Source organism: Macrotis lagotis, chromosome 8 (genome assembly GCF_037893015.1).
Source record: "Macrotis lagotis isolate mMagLag1 chromosome 8, bilby.v1.9.chrom.fasta, whole genome shotgun sequence".
Lineage (NCBI taxonomy): Eukaryota > Metazoa > Chordata > Mammalia > Peramelemorphia > Peramelidae > Macrotis > Macrotis lagotis.
Window position 1 is genome coordinate 4,995,751 of NC_133665.1, and position 21,820 is coordinate 5,017,570.

The 21,820-nt window shown below is 34.0% G+C and overlaps 1 pseudogene; it reads right to left on the reverse strand.

The window, feature by feature from the left end:
- Positions 1 to 334: 334 nt before the first annotated feature.
- On the reverse strand, positions 335 to 638 carry LOC141495037 (complex III assembly factor LYRM7-like; annotated as a pseudogene).
- Between the last annotated feature and the right edge of the window lie 21,182 nt (positions 639 to 21,820).

The window sequence follows — 21,820 nt, forward strand, 5'->3', positions numbered from 1 at the left end:
CAAAAACACAAAACAAATTCACAATATGCCATACCTGAGCATAACTTAATAAAAAAAATATGAACTGATTTCTTATGAAAATGAACCATCTTAGCAAATATTTTTCAAAGACATTCAACCTGTTTTCCAAATATCCTTCCCATGTAAACTGTAGTCAAGCATTGTAATTCTGTTGTACAATTAGTTTTTCCCAATGAAGTCCTTCCAGTGTAAAATCTATTTAAGATGCACATTCAAATTATTGTTTTTTAGCTATGGTTTAGTATAAAGTGTCATTTTTTCCAGTGACTTAAAAATTAACATGCAATAAATTGTCAAAGAAGATTCATGACTTCTAGGCTGGATCACTGTAAGGAGTATTTTCTATAAGAAGATCTTTCCTGGGAACTAATTTCAAAGTGTTGTGATCTGTGTGAATGCCTTGTATAACAGATTTTCTGAGTATTAATTGAACATCAGAACCTATCTTGATCAAATTTTCTATTTTCTCCGGGGAAGTCTCATTTTTGTTCTTTCTGAATTCTTCATTTATCTTTTTTCTTGCAGCTTCCAGTGCTTTGTCGTCATTTTTTAAAAACTTGCTGTCTAGTCCTGTGCAAGGTTTTAAAAAGCCTTAACACCCTGGTGGAGTCAACCATCTCTGCAGCCTGGTCTTCAATCACCTCACTCCAGCCTGCTTCGTGCCTCTTTCCCCAGACCCCATGCTTTAGTTCATATCTGTTTTCTCGGCCTGGTCACATTCCTCCTGTCCGATGCGGGCAGGCGGAGGGGCCACCTAGCCCTTTCTGCTGTCCCAGGTTAGCTTGGCTTGGCAGGAGACAGGAGAGAGCCTCAGAGGCCACTCATCCCACCTCTGCGGGCTTAAAGATTCTAATTTTGAGGGATCCTGCTCTATTAGCTAGTATAAAGTTGGATTGTAGTTATATGGGATAAACTTTAGAGACTCCTGTTCCCAATCTATCTTCCCCAAATTGTTCTACATTACTCTCTTCACCCTTTATAATCCAATTTCTTCCTCACACATTGCATTCCATTCCCCATCTTGTGCAACTAGACTGCTTGTCCCCCATGCCCTTAATTTATGTCCACCTCATCCCTCTATTCAAGATCAGCTCAAATAATACCTTATATATGAAGTCTTTCCTACTCTCCCCAACTGTTCTTGCTGGAACCTTCACTCTTTCTATCTAGGATTGAACTATTTTCTGTTTATTCTCTATTTACTTATATATGCTTGTCTTCCTCCATTCGAATGTAAACTCCTTGAGAGGAGGCATCATTTCATTTTTATACTAGTTATCTCCATCACCTACTTCAGCACCTGACTTATAATAGGAACCTGTACCCCAGGGTTTTTATAAGGATTTAGTGAGGCGATATTTGTAAAGTGCTTTGAAAATTTTAGATGTTATATAAATGCTAGCTATTATTACTAATGTATGCTCATTGATAAATGTTTTAATATTCTAAGAGGTAGGTAGAGCTGTCAAGGTATAATTCTCAGCATTGAACATAGTACAGCATCACATCATATAATTTAGGCTGTAATTAATTCTTTTAAAAAATTGGTTTCATTTTATTTTCAGGTCTGCTTTGTCTCCCTCCCATCTCCTTCCCATCCATATTAAAACAAGAAAAATAAAATCTTTGTTATAAACTCTTATTGCATAATCAACAGAACCAATTACTACATTGTGTCAAAAAAAGTTTTAATCTACCCTCTGAGTTCATCACCTTTAATCCTGAATCTTTCAAATGTGTTTTGTCTTTGTGAAATTATTGTTTTTGTATGAATTGTTCTGATTCTGGTCATTTCACTATGTATCAATTCATGCATGTTTGCTCAAGTTTCTCTGAAACTATACCCTTTAGCATTTCTTATAGCACAAGAGTATTCTATCACAATTAGTTAATTTTTTTTTAGTGATGCTTGATGGTAGTTTCCCATTTTTGTGTTTTAGAAGAAATAGCATTTGCAGTCTTTTAAAGGATCCTGATTTGGGAAAAACAAATTCAGCTGTTCAGGGTAGAAATTTCCAAAGTTTTCCATTGAGGAAAGCTCAGTTATTGGCTAGGATGTATGTACTAGGATGATATGAAATAGTCATAGTTTTGGCACAAGTTTTCTACCTGAGAGACAATAATATATATATTTGATAAAGGAGTAGTCTTTCCTGTAGAGGGCCAGCCCCTTGGAGTGATAGTCACATATCCTTGATGACTTTTTCCATCAAAGGTATGTATAGATTATTGCTCATTGTATGGATCCGTTGGCTCACCAGTGAACCCTGACCTAGAATAATCTGTGGCTCTGGAGGTGGTTGTAAAAGGTTTTTCTGATACAGAAGTATGCAGATTTCTAAGAACAAATATTGTAAATTTACCCAGGAAATTGTGAAACTGGGTCTTCTTTAACCAGTCATTCCTGAGATAAGTTTTTGCTATAAAAAGGTCCGAGTTTCCAAAAATAAAGTTGGTAGATTTTCACTTTCCAACCTTGCATGTTTGGATATGTTTTTCTACCCGACCTGACTCTTGAAAGTTCATGTCACCAGAGCTGTGCAGGCTATACTTTCCAGAGTCACTGTTGGTGAGTAGATATAGGAAAAGGTTCTGTAGGGAAAGGAAGAGTTAAAAAAATGTTTAGCTGTGGCTATATACTCTCTTTGGCACAATTTATTTATTTTTCTGATTTATAATTTCAATCAGATACATCTTAAGAGGCCTGGTAAACCTTGATTTAGAAGCTATTATTTTGGAGTCTGATGTGGCAATAATCCCCAAATCTGAAATATAGTAGTTGGTAGAATATTATAAATCAGGAAATGGACTTATTTATAAACTCTTACAACAAACAAACAAGAGCACCAACAGAGCTTTGCAGTAGATAAATGAAACCTGTAACATTAAGAAATTCTATCAAGAATAGGGATTTGGTAGTAAATTGTGTTGGGGAGGGCCTATTGGGCCTCCTTTAGCCCTGATTGTGTTATCCATCACAGAGTCCACATGTGCCCATAGAGCATGGACACATGCTTCATGGTTTTCATCCTGCTTTGATCAACACACCTCTTTAGTCAGTCAAGGAACTGGAGATTCCCAGGAGGCAGTCCAGCCTATGGAGAGATCATAATGTTAGCTCTCTATTTTTCACCTTCTCTGTTTCTTTTAACAACTTGCTCTTTCTTGGCCTCTAGGATAAGAGACATGTTGATGGTAGACCTGGGGAGAATAGTCACAGCAAACACATAAATCAGGGTGACAGAAAAGCTGAAGTGGGTAAGGAATTATAGAATATGGCTTTGTCTTCACTTGTCCCCTCCCCAACTCTACTTTGCATCACCACCAAATTTGATAATGTTTGCTTTATATTGTGATGAGTGTTTAGAACAGAGCAGTCAGAGAATGCTTCATAATCACAGTGACAGTTGGAAGAAATCTCATTGGCCATCTAATCCAACATGTGTCTAAAAAAAATTTCCCCTACAATAGGACTGATTATTGAGTCTCTTTTTGAAGATTTCCAAATAAGCAGGAATCTACTATTTTCAAGGGAACTCAGACTGTTTTTGAATATCTCAATCATTAGGAACTTTCTCATGGGTTTGGGTCTAAGGTCATTACTTCCTAACTTCCAACTAAGGCCCCTTGTTCTTTCCTCTGGGATGAAGAACAAGTCAAATTTTTTTAAAAATCACTTAAGTTTTTCAAGTATTCAAAGATGGCTGGCATAGTACCTTAACTTTTCTCCAGATTAAATATCCCCTATTTTTCCAACATATCCTTACATGGTTTAGGCTTAAAACCCTTCACTGTTTTGATTGATTTCTTCAGGATGATTTCCTTATTACTATCTTTCCTAAACTGTTGAACAGAGAACTAAATACAATACTCTGACCAGAAGAGAGTCAAGTGGTATTATCAGTTTATTCCTGGAAGTTTTCTTTTCTTGATGAAACCTTTTCCTTCTCCCTCCTCCTATCCATTTTCTTCATCCTTTTCCTCTTCCTCTCCTCATTATTATTTTGGCTGCTACATCCCACTCTTAATTCATACTGAGATTGTACTCAATTTAAAAACGCAGATCTTTTCAGAGGAATTGCTATCCAACCATAACTATCTATTCTTTTACTTGTAAAGTAGATGTTTTTGAATCCAAATATAATAGCTAATAACATAGCATTCATAGCATGCTTTGAGATTTAGAGAGTACTTAAAATATTTTCTCATTTTATTTCTCAATAATCTTGGAAAGTAGGTGGTATTATTCTCACTTTACAGGTTAGAAAAGTAAGGTGGAAAGAAGTTAAGTAATTTACCCAAGACCAAAATTTGAGCTCAAGTCTTTCAAATTCTAAGTCTAGCCCTCTCCCTCATATGCCACCTATAGCTCTCCCAAATGTATGATGTTTTATTTATTAGATCTCTCTGTTGGAAGCAAATTATGGAAGAACATAAGTGCTCATATCAGGAGTTTGCAGAATACATGGATATGGCAGAACTCAAGGTTTTTGATTAGAAAAGTAGTAAACAATGCAATGCTGAGAAAATGACTAAGAGCATCAATATGATGGTTTCATTGGAGAGGGGAGAATGGAGACAGTGTCATCCAGTTATGATTTTGTTGTTGTTGTTTTTTTAAGAGATAATTTTTATTTTATTTTCTTTTATTCTTACTTCTAGCTGCTACCTTGCCCTCCTATTCCTCAGTCTACCCACTTCTTTTAAGAATCCCTTCCTTATCATTTACCTCCTTTAGTTTCTTTCTGAATTTAGAGTACTTTTATACACTTCTTGATATATACATTGTTCCCTCTTTAACAAATTCCTAATGAGAGTAATATTTCAGCACTACTTGTCCTTTATTCCTGAATCAATTTTTTTCCTTTTTTGCCTTATTTATATGAGATAATTGCCCCTTTTTATTTCTCTCAACACAGTTTTATTTTATTTCAGTATTATCCCATCATATCAATTCAGTCCAAATCTTTCTTTCAAACTACTTAAATAAAAATGAGTCATGAAAGAACTGAAAGTAACTTCATATATAAAATTTAAGAATTTGACCTTACTGAGTCCCTTATATAGGTCCTTAAGATTTACTTTATATTTCTCCTGGATGCAGGGACCCTGTAGTGAGGGGAGGCAGAGAAGGAAGAGCTGTGTCTCACCTCAGATTGCCCAATCCCTCACAAACTGGATAGAGCACATACAATAAGTGTGTGCTTATATTACCTCTTATAGAACAGATTCATATAGGGTTAAATCCTGACTCTAATACTGTTTGTTCCTCCACAGTCATGGACCCTACTGCACAAATGTTCCCTTAAGTTATTCTGTTTTTGTCTCAACTACCTGAAAGTCTTTTAATTCATTAAATATCCATTTTCCCCATTTAGTATTATTCTTAATTTTGCTGAGTAAACTAACCTTGCTCATATCCCCAGCTCTTTTCTCCATAAAATACAAGATTCCAACCTATTCCTAGTCCTTTAGTAACTATTTGGTCTTGTGTAATCCTTATTGTCGTTCCATGATATTTAAATTTTTTTCATTTGATTCCAATATTTTCTCTTTAACCTAGGAGCTTTGGAATTTAGCTATGAAATTCCTGGATGTTTTCTTCCAAGGATCTCTTTTAGGTGATGATCAGTGGATTTTTTTCTGTCTTGCTTTCTTCTTCTATAATTTCAGGAAAATTTTCCTTGATAATTTCTTGTAATATTATATTATTCTTTATTTAATCATAATTTTCAGACAGTCTGACTATACTTATTTCCTCTTGATCTGTTATCTAAATCAGTTGTTTTCTGATTTTTTCATATTCTCTCAATTTTTCATCCTTTTAATTTTGTTTTATTGTTTACCTCTGCCTAATTCTAGTTTTCAAGGAACTATTTTCTTCCTTAAGTTTTTGCTTCACTATTTCAAGTGAGTTGACTTTCTTTTCAAAATTTTCTTGGATTTTTCATTGATCTCTTATTTAATGTTTAAAGTACTTTCAAATTCTTCTAAGAAATCTTTTTGTGCTTGGGACCATTTGGCATTTCCTATTAAAAAGGAATAGCTGTTTAGACTCCATTATCTTCTTCTGAATGTGAACAAAGATCTCTAATCCCATAGTAACTGTCTATAGTTCCTTTCTTTCTTCTTTGCTTGCTTGCTTACTTATATTTGTTTTTTTTTTTATTTTGCTTTTAGCTCCCATTAGTATGATCAAGTTCTATTTCTGAGGCATAGGGAATAATACCTCAAGCTTCAGGTCCTTCTTACTGGTATTTTCTGAGATCTGTTCTAGAGCTCCACCATAAGCACTCCTCTCCACTCCTAAGTCATAGCTAGAACCCCTGGTCACACTGTCCCACAAATGATCTTACTCTCCTTGTTCCTACAGTGGCTGCAACCTACAGCTGTCCTCTCTTCTCTAGAACTGAAACCTGACAATCTGCTCTCCTGCAAGTGCCCACAGTTAGCAAGATCCCTTCCCTTATACTAATGCACTCACTTCTTGCCCCCGCAACAGCAGGCAGCCCAGTTCAGATCTCATCTAGTTAACATCATGTTGGCATCCGTCAACAGTGGAAGATCTTCTACTTAGCTGTCAGACCTGATAAAGTCAGAAATGAGTTTCTAAGGCAGAGACTACCAGCCAACCATAGCTGCTCTCTGGGCTTGTTGTTTGTTAATTCCACAGAGTTGGTCTGGAGGTATTTGCACTTCACTCATTCCAAACCTGGGGTATTCTTTCTTTGTCTTAGGAGAACAATTGCTTGACATTGATTTTTGTTTATTTCTGCTACTCAACATTCCCTCTGAGGCAATGTCTGCCTTTTTTGTAGAAGAAATTTGGAGAGCTGAAAGTTTTCTGATTCTCTCTGCCATTTTCTCAGAATCCATTTTGGGATGTTGTAATAATAAAAATAAAGATGAGATAGAGGTTTGGAATAGCAAAATGGTGTGATTATAGAAAGGAGGATATATATATGAATTATCATTGGTAGAATTTTATTCTTTTATGGATACCTTTTATTTTTACACCATCTTCATTTCACAATATATCTTCCTTTCTATACTGAATTATCTCTTTTAATATGAATAAAAAACAAGGAAGAAAAAATAATTAAGTAAAATTAACCAATACTTCAACCAAATTCAACAGTAACACATTTTTCAGCATTTTTCTGCAGCCTTAGTCCTTATATTCTGCATAAAAGGGAGAGACATGCATTCTCATATCTCTTCTTTTTCCATCATATGAAGGCAATTTTCAAGTTTTTCCATTCAACCTGCAGTCCTCATGAAGTTTAGTCATTATAATTACATATATTTACTTTAGATTTTTTCCTTTCCAGTTACATTATGATACTAATTTTATATAATATTTTCTTAGTTACCTTTAATTCTCTTTTCTTTAATTCACATTTCTTCCTATTTTCTAAACAGTCTTCATATTCATCTTTTTATAGCATGGTACATTTTTTATGATTTCTTCTGGATGTAGGATTAGTATTAATATTGCTGGGTCAAAGGGTATGGTCAGTTTTATTGCTCTTTGGGCATAGTTCCATATTGCTCTCCAGAATGGTAGGATTAGTTCACAACTCTATCAAAAGTGTATTTATGTCCCAATCCTTCTAGAGTCTCTCCAACATTGATCGTTTTCTGTTTTTGTCATCTCAGTCAGTCTGATAGGTGTGAGGTTTCATGGTTGTTTTTATTTGCATTTCTCTAATCAGTAATGATTTGGAATATTTTTTCATATGATTCTATATAGCTTTAGTTCATATCCTTTGACTATCATTTGGGGAAAGACTTGTAACATTGTAAATTTGATCGATTCTCTGTATATTTTAGAAATGAGATCTTTATCACAATTTTTAGCTATGAAAATTATTTCCCAGCTTTCCGTTTTCCTCCTAATCTTGGCATCATTGGTATTATTAGTGTAAAACTTTTAAAATTTAATATAGTCAAAATCATACATTTTACAATTTATAATATACTCTATTTCTTATTTGGTCAGAAATTTCTCCCTTTTCCATAGATCTGACAGAATATTTCTTCATCTGTTAATTGTTTTATGTCAGGGCCATCCAAAATGCAGTCTAATTTGAAGTGCAAATGTATGTGCACAGCCTACTAAATGCTTTAGTAAATGAAGTCAAACTTCCCCATAGCTCTCACTAAAATGACAAATCAAAATATATGGTCTATTGTTTCAATAAAAACTTTTAAAAGTAAGGTTGGACAGCCCTGGTCTGTGGCATTACCCTTTATGTCTAAATCCTGTACCCATTTTGGTAAAGGGTGTGAGATGTGAGTCTATGCCTAGTTTTTGCCATATAATTTTCCAGTTTTCTCAACCATTTTTGTCAAATTGTTAGTTATTATCCCAGAAACTCTATCTAACAGACTATTTCTTGATCTATTAATTGGTCTATGGTATCACCTTTTATGTCTAAATAACAGTACCCACTTTGACTTTATTTTGGTATAGGGTGTGAGATGTGGGCCTAGGCATAGTTTTTACCATACTATCTTCTAGTTTTCCCCAAAATTTTTGTCAACTAGTTCTTGTCCCAGAAACTAATGTCTTTGGGATTGTCAAACAGTAGATAACTAAAGTCATTTTCTCCTGTTTCTTTTGAGCCTATCCTAATTCACTGGTCCATTACTCTCATTTTCTTTTTAGTAATTATTGATATTATTATTGTTGTTGTTGTTGTTGTTGTTATTATTTAGCTGGTAGGATTTAAATTAAAATCCCGGGCGGGGGGGGCTAGGTGGCACAATGGATAGAGCACTGGCCCTGGAGTCAGGACCATCTGAGTTCAAATCTGACCTCAGACACTTAATAATTACCTGTGTGACCTTGGGCAAGTCACTTAATCCTATTGCCTTGAAAAAAAGGCAAAAAACAAAAAAATTAAAAATTAAAAAATTAAAACCCAGATCTTCTGATTCCCAGTCAAGTATTTATTTTACTATAAATTGCTATGCCCCAAATGAGTTGATTTTTGTTGTACCACTACTCCAGTTCTTAACCAGTCCTAGGTATTTTTGATGACTGCCACTTTATAGTATAGTTTTGGATCTGGTGGAGCAAGACCACCTTCCTTTATATTTTTTTTTCATCAGTTCCCTTGATATTCTTGACCTTCTGTTGCTCCTGATGAATTTTGTTACTATTTTTTTTCCTAACTTGGTGAAAGAATTATTTGGTAGTTTGATTTGTATGACATTGAATAAGTAATTTAATTTAGGCAGAATTGATATTTTTACTATTTTAGTTCAATCTAATCATGAACAATTGACACTTTCCTGTTTGTATTTTAGATTTAACTTTATTTGTGTAAAAAAAGTGCTTTGTTATTATTTATAATGTTTTGGGATTTGTCTTGGGAGGTAGATTCCCACAGATTGTCTACAGTTACTTTTAATGGAATTTCTCTATTTCTTGCCTTTGGGTTTTGTTGTTCATATATAGAAATATATAGGCTTCTTTCTTCTGAAATGTGTTTAAGTATTTTATTTTCCTGTGTCTTAATCTGGACAGTATGTATTTTTGTAAATATTCATTCATTTCACTCAGGTATCAAATTTATTTACACACAGTTGGACAAAGTAGTTCTGAATTATCTCTTTAATTTCCTACTTGTTGGTGGCAAGTTCATCCTTTTCATTGCTGATACTGATTTGTTTTTGTTTTTGTTTTTTTTTCAAATCATTTTAACCAAAGATATATCTATTTTATTGGGTTTTTTTTTCACAAAACCAACTTTTATTTTTATTTATTAGGTCAATAGTTTTCTTGTTTTCAATTTTATCAATTTCTCCCTTGATTTTCAGAATTTCTAATTTGAATGTAATTGGAATCTCAAATTTGTTCTTTTTCTAGCCTTTTTAGTTGCATATCCAATTCATTTATCTCCTCTTTCTCTATTTTATAAGCATTGAGTTACAAATTTCCTCCTAAAAACTGCTTTACCTTCATCCCATAAATTATGGTATAACGTCTCATTGTTATCATTTTCTTGGATGAAATGACTGATTATTTCTACAATTTGTGTTTGATCCACTTGTTCTTTAAAATTAAGTTATTAGTTTCCAATTAATATTTATTTATCTTTTCATGATCCTTTATTACATGTAATTTTTTATTGTATCATGATCTGAAAATTATGCATATATTATTTTTGCCTTTCAGCATTTGATAGTAATGTTTTTATGCCCTAGTTTTTATGCCCAATTTGATAAGGGTGCCATGTACTGAAGAGAAAAATTGTATTCTTTTCTACTTCCATTCAGTTTTCTCCAGAGATGTATCATATCTAAGTTTTCTAAGATTTTATTCACCTTCTTAACTCCCTTTTTGTTTATTGTGTGGTTAGATTGTTCTAGTTCTGAAAGAGAGAGGTGGAGGTCTCCATTATTGTAGTTTTGCAGTCTATATCTATTTGTAATTCATTCAGCTTCTCTAAGAATTTGGAGGCAATATCACTAGTTTCATGTATGTCTAATAATGATATAACATCATTGCCTCTTTTGCCTTTTAAGACATAGTTTCCTTCCTTATTCCTTTTAATGAGATCTATTTTTTGCTTTTGCTTTGTCTGAAATCAGAATTACTACCCCCTGATTTTTTTACTTTGGCTAAAGCCAAAAATATATTTTGCTCCATTTTTTACCTTTACCTTATGTGTATTTCTTTGCTTCAAATGTGTTTCTTATAAACAACATATTGTGGGATTCTGTTTTTTAATCCATTCTGCTCTCCATTTGTTTTATGGAAGGGTTCATTGCATTCATATTTACAGTTAAGGTACTAATTCTTTATTGCCCTTCATATTATCTTTCACTATTTGTACTTTTCCCTTTCCTTTTCTCTTATTCCTCCTCTCCAATGTTTTACTCCTTTCCTTCTAACATTTCTTTTAAATTTAAACTTTGTTTACTTTCACTTATACTTTCACCTTCCCTTTTATCAGTCTCTTCTTCCCTTTCTTTCCCTTCTCCCCCTCCCCTCCCCCTCCCCTGCCCAATTCCCTGTAGAGTAGTATAGCTTTTTTAAAACCCAATTGGGAATGTGTTAATTTCCTCTCTGAGTCAAATCTATTGAAAAGGATTTACTTAGTGTTCATACCTTCCCCTCTTTCCCTCCACAGTAATAGGTCTTTGTGCCTCTTCACCTGGTGTTATTTATCCACTAATGCCTAGTCTTTTCCTTTTTGTTTTTATTGTTTCAGCCCTGTTGTTTACATCCCTTTTGTCAAATGATATTCCTTTTATCTGACCTGATAGAACTACTATAAAACTAGATCAATCAAAGTACAATCCATCAAAGGTTGATTGCTTGCTTGATTGATAAGCAGCATTACTTCAGAGTCACTAAGTAACCTCCCCTCTTCTATCACATCAGAAATATACTTCTCAAAAGTCATACAATCAAATTATAATCACTTTATACCTTATCCCCTTCTCAAGTAGCCTTCATGGACACATATTCTTCATGAGCCAAAGCATCATGCAAAGCCAAATCATTTCATGAGCCATTTTTACCCCAACACAGCATACTCCCTTCAGTTGTAGCCCAAGTATCAAGTTAAGAAAATCTTTTCATAATTTTTTCATGTCCATTCCCTCTAAGTATACTCTCTCCCTCCATTTCCATAGTACTCCAAACATAGCCTTATAATCCTCCCCAACAAAAGTATCAAGTAAATTCTCTCCCACACTACCTGCTTTTAGCTTCCCAATTATGGTAATTAAATCCTTGTTAACAAAGTATGGATTAAGATAAAATCACTTCCTTATCTCTTTATGTACAATCCTTCTAAGTAGGTTCCTACTCTCTACCCCTACAGTACAACAAACCTCTAAGTATCTAGTAAAGTCACTTTTAATTAAGTATAGAATCTCTAAGTACTCTAAGTACTGGGACACCCTGAAGGTCCCTCTTAAGAACTTTACAATTGATTGTACTGTATGGGAGACACTGGCACAGCACTGCCCAGCATAGGATGCCCTCATCAGAGAAAGTACTGAGCACTATTAGCAAGACAGAATTAACATAGGTCAAAGGAAATGTGGGACATATAAGTTTAGAGTAAACAACCCTGCTCATCATAACTATTTTTGTAAGACCTGTGGTAGAGCATTCTGAGTGCATATTACTCTGATCAACTGCAGTCAGATGCCCTATAGTGATGCCATTTTGGTCTTCTTTAATAGAAGGACAAGAACTAACCACACCCATATCCTCTAAAGACTCTTCATCTATATTCAACTCTTAACTATCTTAAGAGAAATATAATTCTCAAGAATTACAAGTGTAGGGATGTATACAATTTAATATTCTTGACTAACATTTGTTGGATTTTTCCCCCCTCTCCTTTTTATGCATCTCTTGAGTCTTGTATTTAAAGATCAAATTTTTTTGTTCAGTTCTGGTCTTTTTATGAGGAATTTTTGGATTTCTCTATTTCACTGAACATCCATCTTTTCCCCTGACAGAATATGCTGAATTTTGTAGGCTAGTAAATTTGTGATTGTAGTTCAAGATCCTTTTCCCTCTGAAATACCATATTCTAGCCCTCTGATCCTTCAGTGATGAAGTTGATAAGTCCCGTGTAATTCTTATTGTTCTTCCTTTACATTTAAATTGCTTCTTTTTGGCTGCTTACAGTATTTTCTCCTTTATTTGAGCATTCTGGAATTTGTCTAAGATAGTCCTTGGAGTTTTTATCCTGCAGTCTTGTTCTGGACCAATTCTATGTATTCTGTCTTTTTGATCTAGCAAATTTGGACAGTTTTTCCCCTGATAATTTCTTGAAATATAGTTTTCAGGCCCCCCCTTTTTTTTGAACTAGCTTTATGGTAGACTGATAATTCATAAATTATCTCTCCTGGATCCATTTTCCAGGTTATTTTTCCTAAAAGGTACTTTATATTTTCTTTAATTTTTTTTAGCCCTTTGAGTTTGTTTGATGGAATCTTGGTATCTTGTAGATTCACTTTGTTTCTGTTTGTTCAATTCTAAAAAAATTTCTTTTATTTTTCTTTAGTTAGTTTTGTGTTGCCTTTTTCAGTATGTTTATTTTACTTTTTGCTGATTTGCATTCCTTTTCCAGTTGGTCACTCTGAGTTTTAGATGAGTTGCATTTGTTTTCCAATTGGTCAATTTTAGCTTTTTGAAGAGTAACATTCTTTTTCCAATTGGCTATATTTACTTTTAAAGGAGTTTTGGTCAATTTTTCATATTTTACTACATGGTTCTGATTTCTTTTTTCAATTTTTTTCCTTCCTGTCTTCTTTGTTTTTTGAATTCTTTTTTAAGCTCTTCTAAGAGTTTTTGAACTTAAGTCCATTTCATAGACTCTTTTGAGACTTCCCATATGTAGGCAATTTTTTATTGCTTTCTTCTTCTGAATTGGCATTTTATCACTTATCTGCATAGTAGCTTTCTATAGTTAGTGATCTTTATTTATTTATTTATTTATCTATCTATTTTTTCATCCATATGCACATATATATTTTTAAGTTTCAAAATTTCCTTCCACTCTCTCTTCCAACTCCACTTCCCTCAGCAGCAAACATACATATTTTTAATAAACGTGTTAATAGATTAGTCATTTTTGACATGACGAAATAGGATTAAGGGAGATACAGAAGTGATAATTTTTATACTGTGTTCATCAGATTCTGAAGGGTTGTTTTTATTTTGTTTTGTTTTCCTTCCTCTGGATGAGGGTAATGTAGTCCATAGCTGGTCTAATATGATTGTCCTAGCTCTCTGAACTGCTGAGAGGAGCTGCTTCCATTGAGGCAGATCATCTCACACATCTCAATGTGTACATTGTTCTCTTGGTTCTGCTCCCTTCGTTTAGCATCTGTAAGTCATTCCATGCTTCTCTAGAATCTGACCATCTATGGTTTCTTATAGAATAATAATATTCCATAATATTCATGTACCATAACTTGTTTAGCCATTTCCCTCAAATTCCAATTCCTTGCCTCTACAAAAAAGAGCTGCTTTGAATATTTTGGAACCTGTAAGACTTTTTGCATTTTTTATAATTTCTTCTGGATATAGTCTTAGAATTGGAATTGCTGGGTCAAAGGGTATGAACAGTTTTATTGCTCTTTGGGCATAGTTCCATATTGCTCTCCATAATGGTTGGATCCATTCACAACTCCACCAGCAATGAATTATTGTCCCAATCCTCTCACAACTTCTCCAACATTGATCGTTTCCCCTTTTTCTGAAGTTGGCCAATCTGATAGGTGTGAGGTGTGAGGTGATACCTCAGAGTTGTTTTAATTTTCATTTCTCTAATCAATAATGATTTGGATTATATATAGCTTTTCATATAGCTTTAAGTTTTTCATTTGAAAACTGTCTATTCATATCCTTTGATCATTTATCAACTGGGGAATGACTTGTATTCTTATAAATTTGATTCAATTCTCTATGTATTTTAGAAATGAGACCTTTATCAGAACTCCTATTGTGAAGATTATTTCCCAGCTTTCTGCTTTCAGTCTAATCTTGGCAACATTGATTTTATTAATGCAAAACCTTTTTAATTTAGTATAGTCAAAATTATTCATTTTATAATTTATAATGTACTCTAATTCTTATTTGGTCATAAATTTATCCCCTTTCCATAGATATGATAGAGTTTTTCTTGGGCTATTAATTCATCTATGGTGTCTCCTTTTATGTCTAAATCTTGTATCCATTTTGACCTTACTTTGGTATGGGGGTGAGATGTGGATCTATGCCTAATTTTTGTCATACTATTTTCCAGTTTCCCCAATAGTTTTTGTCAAATAGTGAGTTCTTATGCCAGGAACTAATATCTTTGGGTTTGTCAAATAGTAGATTGCTGTAGTCATTAATTGCAGTTTCTTTTGAATCTATCCTAATCCACTGATCCATTATTCTGTTTCTTAACCAGCACCAGGCAGTTTTGATGTCACTTTATAGTATAGTTTTAGGTAGAGTTAGGCCAATTTCCTTTACATTTTTTTCATCAGTTCCCTTGCTATTTTGACCTTTTGTTGCTTCAGATGAATTTTGTTACTTTTTTTCTAGTTTGGTAAAGTAGCTATTTGGTGGCTTGATTGGTATGGTGCAGCAATTTAATTTGGGTACAATTGTTGTTTTTATTATATTAATTCAATCAACCATGAACAATTGACATTTTTCCTATTATTTAGATTTGAATTTATTTGGGTCAATGGTGCTTTATAATTGTTTTCTGGGTTTGTCTTGGGAGGTAGATCCTCAAGTATTGAATGTTGTCTATAATTACTTCAAATGAAATTTCTCTTTCTCTTGCTCTTGGCTTTGTTTTTCATATATATAGAAATGCTGATGATTTATGTGGATTTATTTTATATCCTGCTATTTTGCTGAATTTGTTAATTTTTCAAGGAGTTTTTTAGATGATTTATTCCGGTTCTCTAATTATACCATCATATCATCTGCAAAGAGTGAAAGCTTTGCTTCCTCATTGCCAATTCTGATTCCTTCAATTTCTTTTTCTACTCTTATTGCTAGAATTAGTATTTTTAAAACTATATTGAATAGTAATGGGCATCCTTGTCTCATTGTGATCTTATTGGAAATGCTCCTAGTTTATCCCTATTACATATAATATTTGTTGATAGTTTTAGATAGATACTATTTATTATTTTAAGGAAAGCTCTACTTATTCCTAAACTTTCTAGTGTTTTTAAAAGGAATGGATTTGTATTTTATCAAAAGATTTTTCAGCATCTATTGAGTTATGATTTCTGTTTGTTTTGTTATTGAATATTCAATTATGTTGAGTATTTTCCTAATATTGAACTAACTCTGCTTACTTCATATAAATCCTACCTGATTATAGTATACTTTCCTAGTAATGACTTACTGTAGTCTCATTGCTAAAATTTTATTTAAGATTTTTGCATTAGGGCAGCTAGATGGTGCAGTAGATAGAGCACCGGCCCTGGAGTCAGGAGTATTCTTAGTTCAAATCCAACCTTAGACATTTAATAGTTCCCAGCTGTGTAGCCTTGGGCAAGCCACTTAACCCCATTGCCTTGCCAAAAAAAAAAAAAACACCTTAAAAAAGATTTTTGCATTAATATTCATTAGGGAGATTAGCCTATAATTTTCTTTGTATACTTCGATTCTTCCTGGTTTAGATATCAGCACCATATTGGTTTCATAAAAAGAGTTTGGAAGAACTTCTTTTCTTATTGAATGTTTATGTAGAATAGGAATGAATTATTCCTTAAATGTTTGGTAGAATTCACTTGTAAATCCATCTAAATCTGAAGACTTTTCTTAGGGAGTTTGCCAATGATTTCTTCATTTTCTTTTTCTGAAATGGGGTTATTTAAGAAATTTCTTTCCTCTTATGTTAATCTGTACAGTTTGTATTTTTGTAAATATTCATCCATTTCACTCAGGTTATTCAATTTATTGGCATTTTTTGGGGGGAAAGTAGCTCTGAATCATCTCTTTAATTTCCTCCTCATTGGTGGTTAGTTCTTCCTTTTTATTTTTGATACTGGTAATTTGATTATCTTCTTTCTTTTTTTAAAATCAGATTAGCCAAAGGTTTGTCTATTTTATTGATTTTTTTCATAAAACCAATTCCTTGTTTTATTTATGAGATCAATGGTTTTTGGGCTTTCAATTTTATTAATCTCTCCCTTGATTTTCAGAATTTCTAATGGTACTTAACTGGGGATCTTTAATTTGTTTTATTTTTAGCTTTTTAGTTGCATATCCAATTCATTAATCTACTCTTCTTCTATTATATAGGCATTTAGCTATTTAAAGTTTTACCTCAAAACTGCCTTGGCTGTATCCCATAAATTTTGGTATGATGTATCATTAGTATCATTTTCATAGATCTAATTTTTTAATATTTCTATTATTTGCTGTTTGATCCACCCATTATTTAAGATAAAGTTATTTAATTTGTTTTTAGTTTGTCTTTCCATGACCCTTTATTACATGTAATTTTTAATTGCATCATTGTCTGAGAAGGCTGTATTTATTATTTCTTCCTTTCTGCATTTGATTATAAGCTTTCTGTGCTCCAGTCTATGGTCAATTTTAATGTAATAGGTGCCATTTAATGCCAAGAAAAAGTTGCATTCTTTTCTATCCCCATTAAGTTTTCTCCAGAGGTCTATCATATCTAAGTTTTCAAATATTTCATTCATCTCCTTAACTTTACTTCTTGCTTATTTTGTGGTTAGATTTATCTAGTTCAGAGAGAGGGAAATTGAGGTCTCCCATTATTAAAGTTTTGCTGTCTTTGTCTCCTTGTAATTCACTCAGCTTTTCCTTTAAGAATTTGGATGCTATGCTACTATATATATTTAGTACTGCTATGACTTCATTACCAATGATGCCTTTTAAGAAGATGTAATTTCCTTCCTTATCCCTTTTAATGAGATCACTTTTTGCTTTTACTCTATCTGAGATAAGGATCACTACTCATGATTCTTTTACTTCAACTGAAGGCATAACATATTTTACTCCAGTCTTTTACCTTTACCCTGTGTGTAACTCTCTGCTTCAAATGTGTTTCACGTAAACAACATATTGTAGGATTCTGTTTTTTAATCCATTCTGCTATCCACTTCTGTTTTTTTATTTTAAAAAGGTTTTATTTATTTTGAGTTTTACAATGTTTTCCCCATTCTTGCTTCCCTCCCTCTACCCCCCCCACAGAAGGCGGTTTGTTAGTCTTTACAGTTCAGAATACTAATTCTGTATTCCTTCCATGCTATCCTTCTCCATTTTTCTAACAAAAATTTTACTACTTTCCTCTTTGACTTTTTTTAGTTTTTTTGGGGGGGGTTAAGTGGCTTGCCCAAGGTCACACAGCTAGATAATTATTAAGTGTCTGAGGCCGGAATTGAACCCAGGTATGCCTGACTCCAGGGCCCATACTCTATCTACTGTGCCATCTAGCCATCCCCATCTCTTTGACTTTTCTTTTAAAAATTTAACTTACAGTTTATTTTCACTTATACCTTTGTCTTTCTTTTTATCAGTCCTGTCTTTCCTTATCTTTCCCTTTCCCTGTCCTACAGATTTCCCTTCCCTATAGATTAGGATAGATTTTTAAACCAAGTAGGAATGTATCTTCTTCCCTCTCTGAACTAAATTTATTGAATAGAATTCACTCAACATTCACACTCTCCCTTCTTTCCCTCTTAAATTATGAATCTTTATATCTCTTCCCCTGTTGCTATTTATTGCTCTGGTACTATTAATCAAGTATCATCAATCTCAGTTTGATTATTTGATTGCTTGATAAGTTCATATTGTTATCCAGGTATCATCACCGATTGTTTGCTTGATTGCTTGATAAGCAGCATTGTCTCAAGTTACATCAAATTATAATTATAATCATTTTTTACCTAAACCCTTTTTCAAGTACCTCCCAAATAAGACAAAGTATGACCCAAAGCTATATCATTTCTTGAACTATTTGTATCCTTCCCCCAGGCCTATTTTCTCTCATACTTTACAACCCCCTCACCCTTCCCATCCAGGGTACTTAACCCCCTGTTAAGTGGAACATGGATTAAGTCAAACTCTGATCTAATTAACTGCAAGTATCTTAAAGTATTTAAGCACTGGGAGACTCTGGAGGTCTCCTTTGAGAACTTTACCAATGATTGTGAGCTATGGGAGATACTGGCTCAGGACAACCCAGTTTATGATGCCCTCATTAGACAAATAGCTAAGCTTTTGTCAGCACAGCAGAATTAAAGTGGGTCAAAGGATAGTGAGACACTTAAGTGTAAAGTCAACACACCTGCTTTTCATCAGGATTTTTTGTCTCAAATATAGTGATGTCATCTTGGAACTCTTCAGTAGAGAGACAAGACCCAACTATACCCTTGTCCTTTAAGTCCATTCCCTTCAATTATATATTACCCTTTAATTATCCTAGGAGAAGTAAAGTTCTATCTTCTGTTTTAAGGTTGTATACAATTTGATAGTCCTGATCAACATTTGTTTTGTTTTGTTTTGTTTTTCCTTCATTTTCATTTACTTTTCATTTACTTCTTTAATGCAACTCTTGAGTGATATATTTGGTGATTAAACTCTCTGTTCAGTTCTGTTCTTTTTGTCAGGAAATTCTGGAAGTCCTCCATTTTGATGAACATCCATTTTTTTTCCTGACAGTATAAGGTGAATTTTGCAGGGTAGTACTTCTGGGTTGTAATCCCAGGTGCTTTGCTCTCCAATATATGGTATACCAGATCTTCTGATCCTTCACACTTTGAGGCTAATAGGTCCCGTGTGACTCTGTGTTTCCTTTGTATTTTTTTTTTCCTTTTTTGCTGCTTGCAATATTCTTTCCTTTATTTGAGAGTTCTGGAATTTGGCTATATCAGCTCTAGGAGTTTTTATCCTGGGGTCTCTTTCTGGAGAGTTTCTGTATAGTCTTTAAATGGTTATATTGTTTTCTTGTTCTAGCAGATTTGGACAGTTTTCCCTTATAATTTTCTACATAATGCTTTCCAGGGTCTTTTTTTGATCTAGGCTTTCTAATAGTACAGTTATTTATAGATTGTCTCTCTTGGATCTATTTTCCAGGTCGTTTGTTTTCCCTAAAAGTTACTTTATATTCTCTTCAATTTTTTTCAGTCTTTTTTGTTTTGTTTGTTGGAATCTTGTCATCTCATAGATTCATTGATTTCTATTTGTTCTGGTCTAATTTTTTAGAGTTTTATTTTCTGCAATTATCTTTTGTGTTTCCTTTTTAAAAGGTGTTGAATTCTCTGGTCAATTTTTCATATTTTTCCTGCATGATTATCATTTCTTTTTTCCATTTTTCTTCTTGCTCTCTTTGTTTTTAAATTCTTTTTTACACTCTTCAATGAGCTTTTGTATTTGAGTCCAATTATAGGCTTATTTGATACTTCCCCTGTGAATGACTTTTCACTAGTTTCTTCTTCAGATATGGCATTATCACCTGTGTCTTTTAAGTAGCTTTCTATATTGAGCTCTATTTTATCTTTTTTGCTCATCTTTATTGTTTTAGCTCTATTCCTGGGGTATAGGGGGTATAGATCCAAGATTTTTTTTTTTTTTTTTTTTGCTAAGGCTGCCGTCTGATCCCTGACTTATCCTTGGTCAACATGTTGCTTATGAAGTCTAGACCTTGCCTTTGCAGAGGTTTGTTTCCTCCTTTATGTCCAAGTTCTGACTTAGCAGTGATTTGTTCCCAAACCAGTACCATCTTTTGCCCTGATGTTCCCAGGGTTTAGACTCTGGGGCTGCGATCCTTCCTGCTGGCTTGCTATCTAGCTGCTGGGACCTCTGGTGTTGTCACACTGTCAGGACCTGGATTACTTTGTGACTAAAATCCTCCTGCTGTCTTTCTTGCTCTCCTGCCTCCTGGGCTCTATTTCCCCTTTTCCCCTTAAAGAGACATATCTTCACTCAAGAACTTCCAAAATTTCTACTGATGAAAAATTTTATGAATCTTCTCTTTTTCTTGGTGGAATCTGTCAGAATGTCAGAATAGAGGCTTCATTTATCTTTGGTAGAGAAAAGCTCTGGGAACATATTAGCTTCACACTGCCATCTTGGCTCTGCCCCAGAAGTTCCAGGGTTTTTTTGCTCATTTTGTTTCACTTTTGCTCCTGGGGTATAAAGAGTAAGTTTTTTTGTGCTTGGACTGAGATCTGATCTCTGGGTTATTGCTGGCCAAGGTGTTGGCTCTGCAGCCTAGGCATTGCCTATGTAGAGGTTTGTTTCCTCCTTTATGTCCAGGTTCTGCCTCTGCAGGGGTTTGTTCCCAGCCCAGTCCTAGCTTTTGCCCCAGTGTTCCCAGGGTTCAGACTTTGTTTGGGATTGGGACCCTCCCTGCTGACTTGCTATCTAGCTTCCAGGACCTGTGCTATTGTCTAACTGCCAGGACTTAGACTTTATTAAGGTTAAAAGGCTCCTTCTGACTTTCCCTTTCTCTTGTCTAGCTGAGCTTTACTTCCCCATTTCCCCCTAAAGAGACAGACTTTCTCTGAAGATCATCCATGATATCTAGGTTGAGAACGTATTTTAGTCTTTTCTTTTTCTGGTAGGATATGAAACTTTAATGTCTGTGTAGAGATTTCATTTAATGTTGTGTGGGGAAAAGTTCCAGGAACTCGCTAGCTTCATGACGCCATCTTGGCTGTGCCCTGAAAGTCTTCCCATCTGTTACTTTTTAACCATTTAGAAAGTAATTTTAAATCAATTTAATGCAAAAGACAGTATTTAATTCATCAGTCAGTATCAACTTCATCATTTTTTTAAGTGGTAGCCTCATTCTGACTTGATCATTGTGAGACAAAATGGATTAGGACAATATTCATCAAAGAAAATGAAAGTTAAAAGTTGAAGAAGAAAATAGGTTGTCCTATGATGATTATAGGTAGATCTCTCTCTTAGTCACTGCAGGCAAGATTATTGCCAGAATCCTTCTTAATCCACTGACCCCTCTCCTGGCTTGAGAGCCAGTGTAGCTTCAGAAATGACCAAGGAATGGTTATATAATGTTTGCTGCCTGAAACTCTAGGAGGAATGCCAAACACAGAACAGAGGTCTGTTTACAAAATTTGATGATCTGACCAAAGACTTTGATACTGTTAGTACTGAGAGTATATGGAAGCTTATGGCAAAATTTGATTGCTCAGAAAAATCCATCAGTATCATGACATCTTGCATAGGTTCTGGACAATACACAGTGCTCTTGAGATTTTTGGATCACCAGTGAAGTGAAGCAGGGTTATGTACTTGCTCTCA